At 44.4% G+C, this 12,818-nt stretch overlaps 1 non-coding gene across 1 annotated transcript; it reads left to right on the forward strand.

Moving 5' to 3' along the window:
• The first annotated feature begins 371 nt into the window (after positions 1-371).
• LOC116973842 lies at positions 372-563 on the forward strand. Its single transcript, XR_004412150.1, has one exon. It is a non-coding gene; the product is annotated as a U2 spliceosomal RNA (small nuclear RNA).
• The last annotated feature ends 12,255 nt before the right edge of the window (positions 564-12,818 follow it).

Genomic DNA, 12,818 nt, shown 5'->3' on the forward strand with positions numbered 1-12,818 from the left:
AATTAATATCTTGCCACCAATTCAGCAAGCACCCCAAGGGGTCTACCCTCCCACGATGGTAAATGTCGCACCATCGTTGATAAACCACTTGAGTATTTCACCAGGTATACCCATTCATGGGATTTGTAACTACTACCATGGATCCAAGGATACTTTATGGTAGACATCGACCTTGAAGATGCACACTATTCAGTACCTTCTCATATAAATTTCGGATATACCGCAATTACCTGGATGGAGTAACCATGATGAGCGTTGCGGCATTTAAGTCAAAGTTATCCAGAATCAACTAGCCCTGACACTTAGAAACATTCCGTCATGACATGTCTATATATTAACGACAAACTATCCTTAGATACAGCTTTAGCTGCATCGCTTCTCGGCCTTTTGGCTAAGATCAAGTGTAGTATCTGTTCTTATCAGTTTAATAATCTGATACGTCCCTTATCTAGGGACCATATATTAAATTGAAATTTGGAACAGGGAGATGGAATAGGGGCTTGCTCCGTCCACTCCACGCATCGACCCAGTATTGCAGTGCCTCTGGGAACGGTGCACAAAATATATATCCAGATATTTACGTTGACCATCCACAACTTTGTTATCTGGTATTCATTAAGACTATCAGTCATGGTGCATTAACCACCAATCAACTACGTGGTAAAGTAATTGGGATATAGCAGCATTACCAGCTACTGAACTTTGTACCTTTCCTATGAGCTGAGATACTAGTGTTCAAATCTATCTCCATACCTGTAATATGGGGGCAAATGGATTAATCTGTAGTGCTATCATGGAATTTATCGGGAGGAAGGATTATGTTTGTACACTTCCACCTGTTTTGAGTAACATCTTATGTGTCCTGATGTGTTACTGAGCTTGTAATACTTAATGCCAATATGAATTGACTTATACATGTTATATATTAACTTACTTAATTCTAGTGAAGCATTTGCTCAGTAATCCACCAAATTTGCATGTTCGTTTATAAGATAACAACATCACAGTGGTGGCATATACCAAACCACTTGGGCGGAGAACATCGATATTAGGGGACAATTTATTAACAATTGGAAACCGTATGTCGTCAAACATATTTGACCATCAGTAACTCACCTATCAGGTGAGCTAAATACTGTAAACATACATTTAAACCAAAAATATTTGCTGAAATTACTAAGCAATATGGACACCAGATATCGATTCCTTATATCCAATTAATTCACCACATACTAACTTACGTCACATGAAACCAATCTCAAGGCAGCGGCAATGGAGACATTCCCGCGTATTGAGGGGTGGGGGGAACCTAATCTCTATGTTTTCCTTTCCTTCTACCTCTTCAATAGGTACTACGGCTTCATCAGTCGGGTACTACGCAAATTACAGTGGACCAAGTCCACAAGCATGGTTCCCAGTGATCCTCGACATGCTCATTAAAATAATTGCAGAATTGGGAAGACCATTGCTGTGCTTGGATCAGCAGCACTATCGACCTGATGACAGCATTCCGTCGCATATCCTAGGGAACATACCTGAGGAGCATCAAGAAATGGTACACTGTTTTCCAAAACAGGAATTACACATTCAACTATAACAAAAACTGTACTGGAGCTCCTGGCAGGTCTTCACCACAATGAAGGACATGTTCTGTCAGCCTACTCAACTTGGGTACCGCTCACTGGTGATCAGATACAGGAGAGGTATATCAATCCATTCCCCAGAAATAGGTACACCCAAATTGGGATGTCAGTGAAATCCTGACATACCTTAGGGGATGATCACCAGCCAGGTCACTCACCCTGGAACAGCCTACCCTGAAGATGGACATGCTGGTGGCCTTACATCAACACAAAGAGCCAGCTCTCCCATTTACTGCGATGGGACAACATGATTATAACACCAGATAGTGTCACATGCCCATTCAAGGGTTGGCCAAACAGAACAGACCAGGAACATCAGGTCCAGTCATGAAATTCCGGGCATACCCACCTGAACCACGTTTTATGTGTCATGACCCACTTAGAGATCGACACAATAAGGAATACCGAGGGAGAGAAAAAAGCCTTATGGGTCAGCCACAGGAAACCTCATGGTCGGGTGACGAGCTAAACTATCTCTAGTGGCTCAAGCAGGTACTGGGAGTTGTTGGAGTAAATACTAACGTGTATAAAATTTTATTCCACCAGGACAGCTTCCACGTCAGTAACTAAGAGGATGGACGAGCCTATGGACCACATCCTGGCTACTGTAGGGTGGTCTAGGGAGTATACGTTCCAAACTTTTATAACAAACCACTGACAGAACCTGTATCGTTTGCAGAAAAAGAATCTGCAAAAAATATATAATTTAAGCCCGGGGGAGCAATTGGTCTTGTTGTTGTTAATAACACCATTATTGTTTTTACAAACAGATTCATGGTTGATTACGATAACATACTTCCTCCCTCGAATAACTTCGGCAGCGAGTGAAGTATGAACTGTTACACGGTTTGAAATCACAGAGCTTTGAAGTCTTCACGTAGTCACTCACGTGACTACGAATTAAAATAGTAAGATTAAACGAGAATTTACCAGTTTGAAGTTTGATCTGTATTTTATGAGGAGTTACGATGAGGGATTACGTACCCTCCGCTCCCACCCTCATTATATGGATCAAACTAATAAATTGATGTCTCCTTATCTTTACTATGTTTACTTCAAATAACTGTGTCTATCTGTGATTCCACACCGCTGCTTGGAAGTATGCCGCGCCTGCGCACTGAGCGGGTTCTTCACGTAATCCCTCATCGTAACTCCTCATAAAATACAGATCAAACTTCAAACTGGTAAGTTCTCGTTTAATCTTACTATTTTACTTCGGAGTCACGTGAGTGACTACGTGAAGAACCCGCTCAGTGCGCAGGCGCGGCATTACGCCAGCAGTGCAACAGCGGCAGCAGCGGGAGTTAGGCGCTCCCGCTACAGAATGAAACGGACCGTCAGGTGAGTACCCTGAGGTCGGGTTTCCATTACAGGGGAGCCTTTTTCTGCTTGTGTTTTACAGGCAGAGAAAAAGGCTCTGGAACAAAACTGTCCCCCGTTCGAAGAGGAACGGTTTCCGTCGGGGAGGGGGGCAGCAACAGGCGGTAGGAGCGTTTACCCGGTGTTCCGTAATTCCCTGACACCGTGCCGAGCCCAGCCCGCTAGCACCTGAGCAGCGGGCTGGGTGCAAAGCCACCCGAAGAGGCATCCGGCAGGTGTTCCCGATTTCGGACGGGACGTCTCTCCACCCGCACGGGGGGAGAGAGAGCCGCCTGAGCCACTGGAGCGGCTCTCGGAGCAGGTGCCTGCGAGACGCGCTGCTTGAGGGGCGCTTTCGCTACTACAAGGCACAAAAGCTCTAGAAGAAGGCGGTAGGAACAATTACCGGGCGCACCGCTATCCCCATCACCGCGCCGAGCCCAGTCCCGTTAGTGCCTGAACTGCGGGCTGGATGTCTAGCCATCCGAACAGGCATCCGGCCGGTGGCGTCCGATCCGTCGGACGGGGACATGTCTCCACCTAAATGGAGGAGAGACAGCCGCCTGAGCTGCATTCAGCAGCTCCTGGAGCAGATGCTCCACCGGCACACGCAGCAAGAGCGCTCCCGGGGAGGAAGGACAGGTACTTCCTCCACAGTGTCTTGTGCACTGCCCTCTGCTCCCTCATTACTGGAGGCTAGCATTGGTGACCAGGGCTGGGCTGGTCTGGAACAGGGGCAGGCGGACGAATTCGGGAGTATGCCAGGGGTGCAGGAACAGGAAGAGCTGTTGGGTGTGGTGGACCGCTTTGTAGCAACCCCACGGGCTGGAGCACCGCTGGAACCAAGAATGGCGGCCAGCATCAACCATCTATCCAATAAACCATTACTGGAAAAGGTGCTCGCTGAGGTGCTGGAACAACACACAGCACCAGAAAACTGTGAGGCCCTCAAAGTAAAAAGTGTCAACAGCCAAATCTGGGGGCATGTGGGGTCACACATCCGGTCCCCAAGAACTCAAGCTACAGCGGATCCTAAGGCTCCTGACGTCGGCCATCACAGCCTTTGCTCGTTCCGTGGAGACCACGGAGATGGATACCTGCCAGCAGGATGTGCTGGCATTAATGTGTACCACACAATTTGAGATCAACAATCTCCGGAGGGAAAACATAAGACCTGCCCTTAATCCCAAATTTGCTGGCTTGTGTAAAGCCCCAGCTGCGGAGACGGACGCGCTGCTATTTGGGAAAGATCTCAATAAAAAACTGAAGGAGATGGAGGAAGCATCAAAAACCTTCGGCCTAATGAGGGCAGGCCCCGGGACGAGCAAACCAAGACCTCCGATACCCAAGCGGCAGCACCCCACGGCATCCACCAGTCGACGTCCGCAATATGGGACTGGCGAACGCTTGGGGTCCGCACATTATCCCCAAAGATCTTTGTAGATCAGGGCCCGCAGCAGACCCTCTGGAAAATGCGCCTCCCCCCAACATCGCCAGCACTGTCAGAACAAAATCTTCAGGAAAATGAAGAAACAGAATCGCCAATAACCATGGAGGTAGGTGGGTCTGGTTCCCTACCAGCATATAGAGAATAAGGGTGCTTTATTAACAGGGGGGAGATTACACTTGTTTAAAGAAGCATGGGGTATGGTCACGAGTGACAAGTATATACTCAACAGCATTACAGGATATAAAATACAATTCATGTCAGAAAAAACGCCACCAGTTCAACAATGGCCCCAAAGGGTATTTTCTCCCTCCGTCAAAGAGAAACGAGAGGGACAAGCTGAACCTGGTGAGACTTATCACAAAGGGGGTAATCGAAAAGACCAAACATGAACCCTTTGGAATTTGTATCGAATATATTCACTAAAACCAAAAAAGATGGTGTCTGTCGCATCATCATTGACTTAACATCATTAAACAAATTTGTTAAGTATATACATTTCAAAATGGAGACATATGTTACTGCCAAACAACTGATTTCCAAAGGACACTTCATGGCAAGCATTGATCTTAAAGATGCTTACTATCTAGTACCCATATACAAGGATCATCGCAGATACCTAAAATTTATCTGGATGGTACAAAGCATTGCCCTATGGGCTAACTTCAGCCCCAAGATTATTCACCAAAATATTGAACCCAGCCATGGCAATACTAAGAAAACAAAAACATATTGTCATGGCATATCTGGATGATATTCTGATAGTAGGGAAAACGATGGAATTGGCTGTGGCAGCAGTATCAGCTACAAAACAGCTCCTCGAAACTCTGGGGTTCGTCCTACATCCAGATAAATCTAAGTTGAAGCCATCCACTATCATGGACTACCTGGGCTTCACAATTAACTCAGTCCATATGACTGTTACCTTGCCAAAGGCAAAAATGGTTGAATTAGCACAATCATGCAACAATTTAATGGTCAACGAGCGACCAACTATTCGACAAGTAGCAAGAGTAATTGGGGAAATGGTAGCAGCATTTCCGGCTACACAATTCGGACCTTTGCACTATCAAAAATTTACAGAGAGCAAAGGTACAGGCAATAAAACGACATACAGGTCACTATGATCGTGTCATGAACTTACCCACTGAAGCAATATCAGAGCTACAGTGGTGGGCAGAAAACGTTTGGCATAGTTTCAGCCCTATCTTCATCACTAACCCTACTTTAGTTATTCAAACAGATGCCAGTGCTCAAGGCTGGGGAGCGACTAACTCCATATCCAGCACAGGTGGTAGATGGACTAACCTAGAGTCATCATTACTACTTACACTGGGCATTAAGAGATGTTGGGCGCCTTTTATGGTTTAAAAGCATATGTATCTAATATGCAACACTTGCATGTTCGGTTACAAATTGATAAATACTACGGTGATGGCTTATATTAACCATATGGGTGGCATAAAATCATTATCATGCGACAAATTGGTCAACATGATTTGGCAATGGTGTGTCGAAAGACATATTTGGCTATCAGCTACTTACCTACCAGGTAAGCTAAACACCCATGCCATGAGAAAATTAAACGCCTGGGTTGCAAGTTTGAACAGACCTTACCTGGAACTGGGATTGTCCAAACAAACCATCACCACCATGTCGGCATCCCTTCGAACATCCACCAAGAGGCAGTACTTAACCAACTTCAAAAAAGGGAGAAGTACAGCAGGAAACAGGGACAACATACGCAACAGCTACAGCCACCAACATACTGGAGTTCCTGGATCTACACCACGATGTAGGGATCAGCTACAGTGCCATCAACACAGCGCAGAGTGCTCTTTCTGCTTATTTCAAACCAGCGCCAGGACAACAGGCGATGGGATCCCATCCACTGGTGGTAAAACTGATGAAGGGCATTTACAATATCAAGCCCTAAGCCCAGGTATACCCATATTTGGGATATCAGTGAGGTCCTGACATATCTCAGGGAATGGCCACCTGCCAGATCCCTCGGCCTCGAGCAAGCTACGCTAAAGACGCTCATGTTGATGGCACTTGTATCCGCTCAGAGGGTCCAGTCACTACACCTATTGCGACTGGACAACATGATCACAGCTCCAGACCAGACCTGTCGTTATCCAGCGACTGATCAAACAGAGCAGACCAGGAACACCTAATCCAGCCGTGGTTTACCCATCAGAACCATGGTTATGTGCCATGACCCACCTACTATCCTACATAGACACAACCAAAATATTCGAAGGAGATGAAAAGCCTTGTGGGTCAGTCATAAAAACCGTATGGTCGGGTGACGAGCCAAACCATTGCGAGATGGCTCAAGCAGGTGCTAGAAACTGCTGGGATAAACACTAACATGTACAAATTTTATTCCACCAGGGCAGCATCCATGTCGACGGCTAAAGAATGGACATGCCTATAGACCACATCCTGGCTACAGCAGGATGGGGGGGGGGGGGGGGGAGAAAGACCGTTCAGAAATTTTATAATAAGCCGTTGGCAAAACCTGGTTTATTTGCAGTAAAGATTTACGAACTGCAAATATTTAATTTAAGCCCAGGGGAGCAATTTAATTCTTTGTTGTTATTGTTTAAAAAATACCATTGTGTTTTTCTACAAATAGACTCATTGGTTGATTACGATAACACTTCCTCCCTCAAGAACTTCGGCAGTGAGTGAAATGAAACTGTTACACGGTTTGAAATCACAGAGCTTTGAAGTCTTCACGTAGTCACTCACGTGACTCCGAAGTAAAATAGTAAGATTAAACGAGAACTTACCAGTTTGAAGTTTGATCTGTATTTTATGAGGAGTTACGATGAGGGATTACGTGCCCTCCGCTCCCACCCTCATTATATGGATCAAACTAATAAATTGATGTCTCCTTATCTTTACTATGTTTACTTCAAATAACTGTGTCTATCTGTGATTCCACACCACTGCTTGGAAGTATGCCGCGCCTGCGCACTGAGCGGGTTCTTCATGTAATCCCTCATCGTAACTCCTCATAAAATACAGATCAAACTTCAAACTGGTAAGTTCTCGTTTAATCTTACTATTATTATTGGTATTGTTTTATTATTGCCTGTGTGCAGAAGTATTGTGAAATGCTTTGTTTGCATTTTATCCAAACATATTAATCAGATCAGATTAAACACTAGTACAATCAAGCCACATGCAAGTATTGCAAGTAGTGCAAAGAGAAACATACAATCATGTAGAATACAGTTTACAGCATTGTAGCACTGCAGGTCCAGAAAAAACAGTCTCATGGATGATCAGGACTACTCTTAGTTTATGGGAGGACTGTTTAGTAAGGCGAGTACAGAGGGGAAGAAGCTGTTTTTCTGGTTGTACGTACTTTCAATCTTTTGTATTGTCTGCCTGCTTGGAGAGGGAAGAAAATGCAAAAAGCTTGAAAGCAAGTAACAAAAGCATTTCACTGTACCTTGGTACACGTGACAATAAACTAAACTCTGAACAACCAGTCTCTGTAAAATTGGCCTGTGATTGACAGGTTAAGTAGCCTCTGTAAAATTGTTCTGAGTGTATAGGTTAATCTGGTGGGAATTAATGGCAACGTGGGAAGAGTCAAATGAGATTGGTGTAGGGATAGTGCAGAGAGTGGGCTGCATGGTGGCGCAGCGGTAGAGCTACTGCCTTACAGCGCCAGAGACGCGGGTTCGATCCTAACTACGGGTTCTTGTCTGTACCAAGTTTGTATGTTCTCCCCGTGACCTGCGTTTTTTTTTCTCCAAGATCTTTGGTTTCCTCCCACACTCCAAAGACGTACAGGTTTGTAGGCTAATTGGCTTGGTATAAATGTAAAATTATCCCCAGTGTGTGTAGGGTAGTGTTAATGTGCGGGGATTGCTGGTCGGTGCGGACAAGGTGGGCCAAAGGGCCTGTTTCTGCGCTGTATCTCTAAACTAAACTTGATGCCAGCGTGGACTGGGGTGGGCTGTAGAGCCTCTTTCTGTGCTGCATGAGTATATTCATGATTCGGGATGACGCATTATTAGATCTGGAAAACTGAATCTAATTTTAATTGGATCGCATTGCAAAATGGCATTATTGGGCAATATCCTTTCATTTTCAGCAAAATTGTTTTGAGACTGTTTAAAAAATGGCCAAGGGCATTGTTTAAATTAAAATTGTTCTGTTTCACAGCATCTATTTCAAGTGGTATCACTAATGCATCAGAAATGCATTGAACTGGGATGGCCCACAGTAACTTGAAGAGTAGCAGGAACTCCAAAAAAGGCAACACTAAGAAGTTTGAAAAAACAATTGATCTCAAAGATGGTATACAGTATCTACATCCAAATACACTGGTTTGCAAAACAGCAAGGGAACAAATCTCATCCTGGTGTAACTGAAGGGACGACATAGCACATACCACACATTGAGCAAAGTTGCCTTTGCACCCGACTTGGTTGTGCTTTTCCCATTTACTCTGTGAGACCCTACGTGTTCAATCATCTGCGTTTGATGTATTGACTTACTGTTGTGGGGCGTACCAAATTACAGGGAAAAACTGTTTTGCGTGCTATCCATGAACCTATACCATGCATCAGTATAATGGAGCCATACACAAGAATAAAAGGTAGTGCAAAGAGAAAAATAGCCATAGTGCAGAATATAGGCAGGCAGTGACTAATGGGGTACCGCAAGGCTCAGTGCTGGGACCCCAGCTATTTACAATATATATTAATGATTTAGACGAGGGAATTGAATGCAACATCTCCAAGTTTGCGGATGACACAAAGCTGGGGGGCAGTGTTAGCTATGAGGAGGATGCTAGGAGGCTGCAAGGTGACTTGGATAGGCTGGGTGAGTGGGCAGATACAGTATAATGTGGATAAATGTGAGGTTATCCACTTTGGTGGCAAAAACAGGAAAGTAGACTATTATCTGAATGGTGGCCGATTAGGAAAAAGGGGAGATGCAACGAGACCTGGGTGTCATGGTACACCAGTCATTGAAAGTAGGCATGCAGGTGCAGCAGGCAGTGAAGAAAGCGAATGGTATGTTAGCATTCATAGCAAAAGGATTTGAGTATAGGAGCAGGGAGGTTCTACTGCAGTTGTACAGGGCCTTGGTGAGACCACACCTGGAGTATTGTGTACAGTTTTGGTCTCCTAATCTGAAGAAAGACATTCTTGCCATAGAGGGAGTACAGAGAAGGTTCACCAGACTGTTTCCTGGGATGACAGGACTTTCATATGAAGAAAGACTTGATAGACTCGACTTGTACTCGCTAGAATTTAGAAGATTGAGGGGGGATCTTATAGAAACTTACAAAATTCTTATGGGGTTGGACGGGCTAGATGCAGGAAGATTATTCCCGATGTTGGGGAAGTCCAGAATAAGGGGTCACAGTTTAAGGATAAGGGGGAAGTCTTTTAGGAGCGAGATGAGAAAAACATTTTTCACACAGAGAGTGGTGAATCTCTGGAATTCTCTGCCACAGAAGGTAGTTGAGGCCAGTTCATTGGCTATACTTAAGAGGGAGTTAGATGTGGCCCTTGTAGCTAAAGAGATCAGGGGGTATGGAGAGAAGGCAGGTACAGGATACTGAGTTGGATGCTCAGCCATGATCATATTGAATGGCGGTGCAGGCTCGAAGGGTTGAATGGCCTACTCCTGCACCTATTTTCTATAGTGCTAGCACAGTGCTACAGGTACAGAGTCAGTGCAGATTAAAAAGAAGCAAGAGTCACAGTGAGGTAGGTTAGGAGATCGGGACTACAACTTAGTTTATGAGAGATCCATTCAGTAGTCTGACTATAGCGGGGAAGAAGCTGTGTTTGTATCTGGTTAGATGTGATTTCAAGCTTTTGTATCTTCTGGGAGAGGGGAGAAAAGAGAATGACAGGCATTTAAGTGGCCCTTGATTATGTTGACTGCTTTTCCAAGGCCAAGTGAAGTGTAGATGGGGACGATGGGAGGGGGAGGCTAGTTTGAGTGATGCACTCTTAGCAATTTGTTGCAGTCTCAGGCAGACCTGTAGCTAATTGTGATGCATCCTGGTAGAATACTTGCTACAGTGCATCCACTGATTGTGGACTATGGGTCAGGAAGTTAAGGATCCAGTTGCAGAGGGAAGTGCTGATTCCTCAGATCAGGAGTTTTGAGATTAATTTGGCTGAGATTATAGCATTGAATGCAGAGCTAGGAAGTAAATAGGTGTCATGCATAGGAGTCCTTGTTATCCAGATGTTTCTGGTTAGTAAAGAGCCAAGGAGAGGCAATCTGCTGTGTTGAACCTGTTGCGATGGTTGGCAAATTGCAATGGTTCAAAGCTATCTGTGAGGCTGGAGCTAATGTGCTTCATTACCAGTCTCTCAAAGCACTTCATGATGGTGGATATCAGTGCCTCTGGATGATGGTCATTAAGACATGCTATCTTGCTTTTCTTTGGCACCCGGTTGATAGTGGTCCTCTTAAAGCAGGTGGGAACCTCATATTGGAAAAGCCAGAGCTTAAAGATGTCCGTGTAAGTTTATTTTTTAGTTTAGTTGAGAAATACAGCGCAGAAACAGGCCCTTCGGTCCACCGAGTCCCCGCCAACCAACAATCCCCACACACTAGCACTATCCTACACACTAGGGACAATTTACAATTTTACCAAGCCAGTTAGCCTACAAACCTGTACGTCTTTGGAGTTTGGGAGTAAACCGGATCATCCGGAGAAACCCCACTCAGCTCATGGGTTCACACTTGGCATAGGTGATTTGACATTCACGACAGTGATCATGGGTACAAATGCACTCAAGGCTGTCGGATCAGTGGCGTTGTTGGCACTGACCTTCTGTTCAAAATTAGCAAAGTGAATTCATCATGGAAGGATGCGTTGTTGCCAGCAATACTGTCCAACTTCACTGTGTATCTTGTCATAGCATGCAAAACACATGAAACCTGCAACTACTGCTGTGGCTGTCAAAAACCTTTCTATATATTTTAAACATTTTTGATCAGAAATATTTAAATACTCTATAAATGCCTTTAAACAAATAAAACTAAATACGGTTACTCGTACACTTTGAAATGTTACAAATTAAAGCATAAGACTAAAATGAAGAAAATGCTTGTGTCATTCAATCAAGGTTGGCGTTGCCATTTACCTGTGTGGAATTTCACTACATGAATCAGCCAAGGATAGAAGGAGTTTAAGGGACTGGATGCACTGGCATCTGACTTCCGTCTTGTCCCTTTGCAAAACTATCACTATGCAAAGCATAGGCCCAGAGGTTAGGAATGAGTTGACCTGCACGTTGAAGTTCATAAGGTCATAAGTTATAGGAGTAGAATTAGGCCATTCATCCCATCATGTCTACTCCGCCATTCAATCATGGCTATTCTCTGCCTCCTAATCACATATTAATTCCTTCTCCCCATAACCCTCAACACCCATTCTAACCAAGAAGTCTGCAAGACGTTCTTGATAAAAGAGCTGGCTTGAAAACTGAACATTCTGGTGTTTTTTAGTTTAGTTTAGTTTAGAGATACAGTGCGGAAGCAGCCTCTTCAGTCCATCAGGTCCACGCCGACCAGCGATCCCCGCACATTAACACTATCCGACACCCACTAGGGACAATATTTTTTTACATTTACCAAGCCAATTAACCTAAAAACCTGGACGTGTGAGGAAACAGAAAACCTGTACATGTGTGTGAAAACCCACACCGGTCACGGGGAGAACGTACCAACTCCGTACAGACAGCACCCGTAGTCGGGATCAAACCTGGGTCTCCGGCGCTGCATTCGCTGTAAGGCAGCAACTCTATCCCTGCGCCACCGTGACCGCCCACCGTGCTTTGTTATAGTTTGCTGCTCCCTTCATATCTTCACCGCACAAAACTAAAACGATGTTATCCCATTATTAGGTGGGAAGTCTATCGTGTCTCCTCATATAGAATGCCACTCCTGTTACAACCAAAGAAAATGCCATTCACTTTCGTCCCTAAAACAAATGAATGTCTTTTGCCATCATGTGCTTATAGATGCAATGCGATCTAATTTCTACCCCATGTGAATTTATAAAAGTAAGCATCACAGCAGGCATCTGATTTATAGATATGCAAACTATTTAAATATTTATTTCAATAGAAGGTTTGAATTAAACCAAAATAGGGTTTATGAAACCTGGCATCCACACTAGAGACTCATTGATGTGCTTTCTTGAATGCTACATTAAACAGAAATGTACTCATTTACACTCCAGCTGGCAACGTTCCAGTGGCTATGGATTGGGAAACAGATTTTGAGTAACAGGTATGTCCAGTAATTCATTGGACAGAGAACTGTTATTCTGGAAGGAAATACAATGTTTTAAAACTTAAAAGTAA

This window comes from Amblyraja radiata, chromosome 5 (assembly GCF_010909765.2).
Source record: "Amblyraja radiata isolate CabotCenter1 chromosome 5, sAmbRad1.1.pri, whole genome shotgun sequence".
NCBI lineage: Eukaryota > Metazoa > Chordata > Chondrichthyes > Rajiformes > Rajidae > Amblyraja > Amblyraja radiata.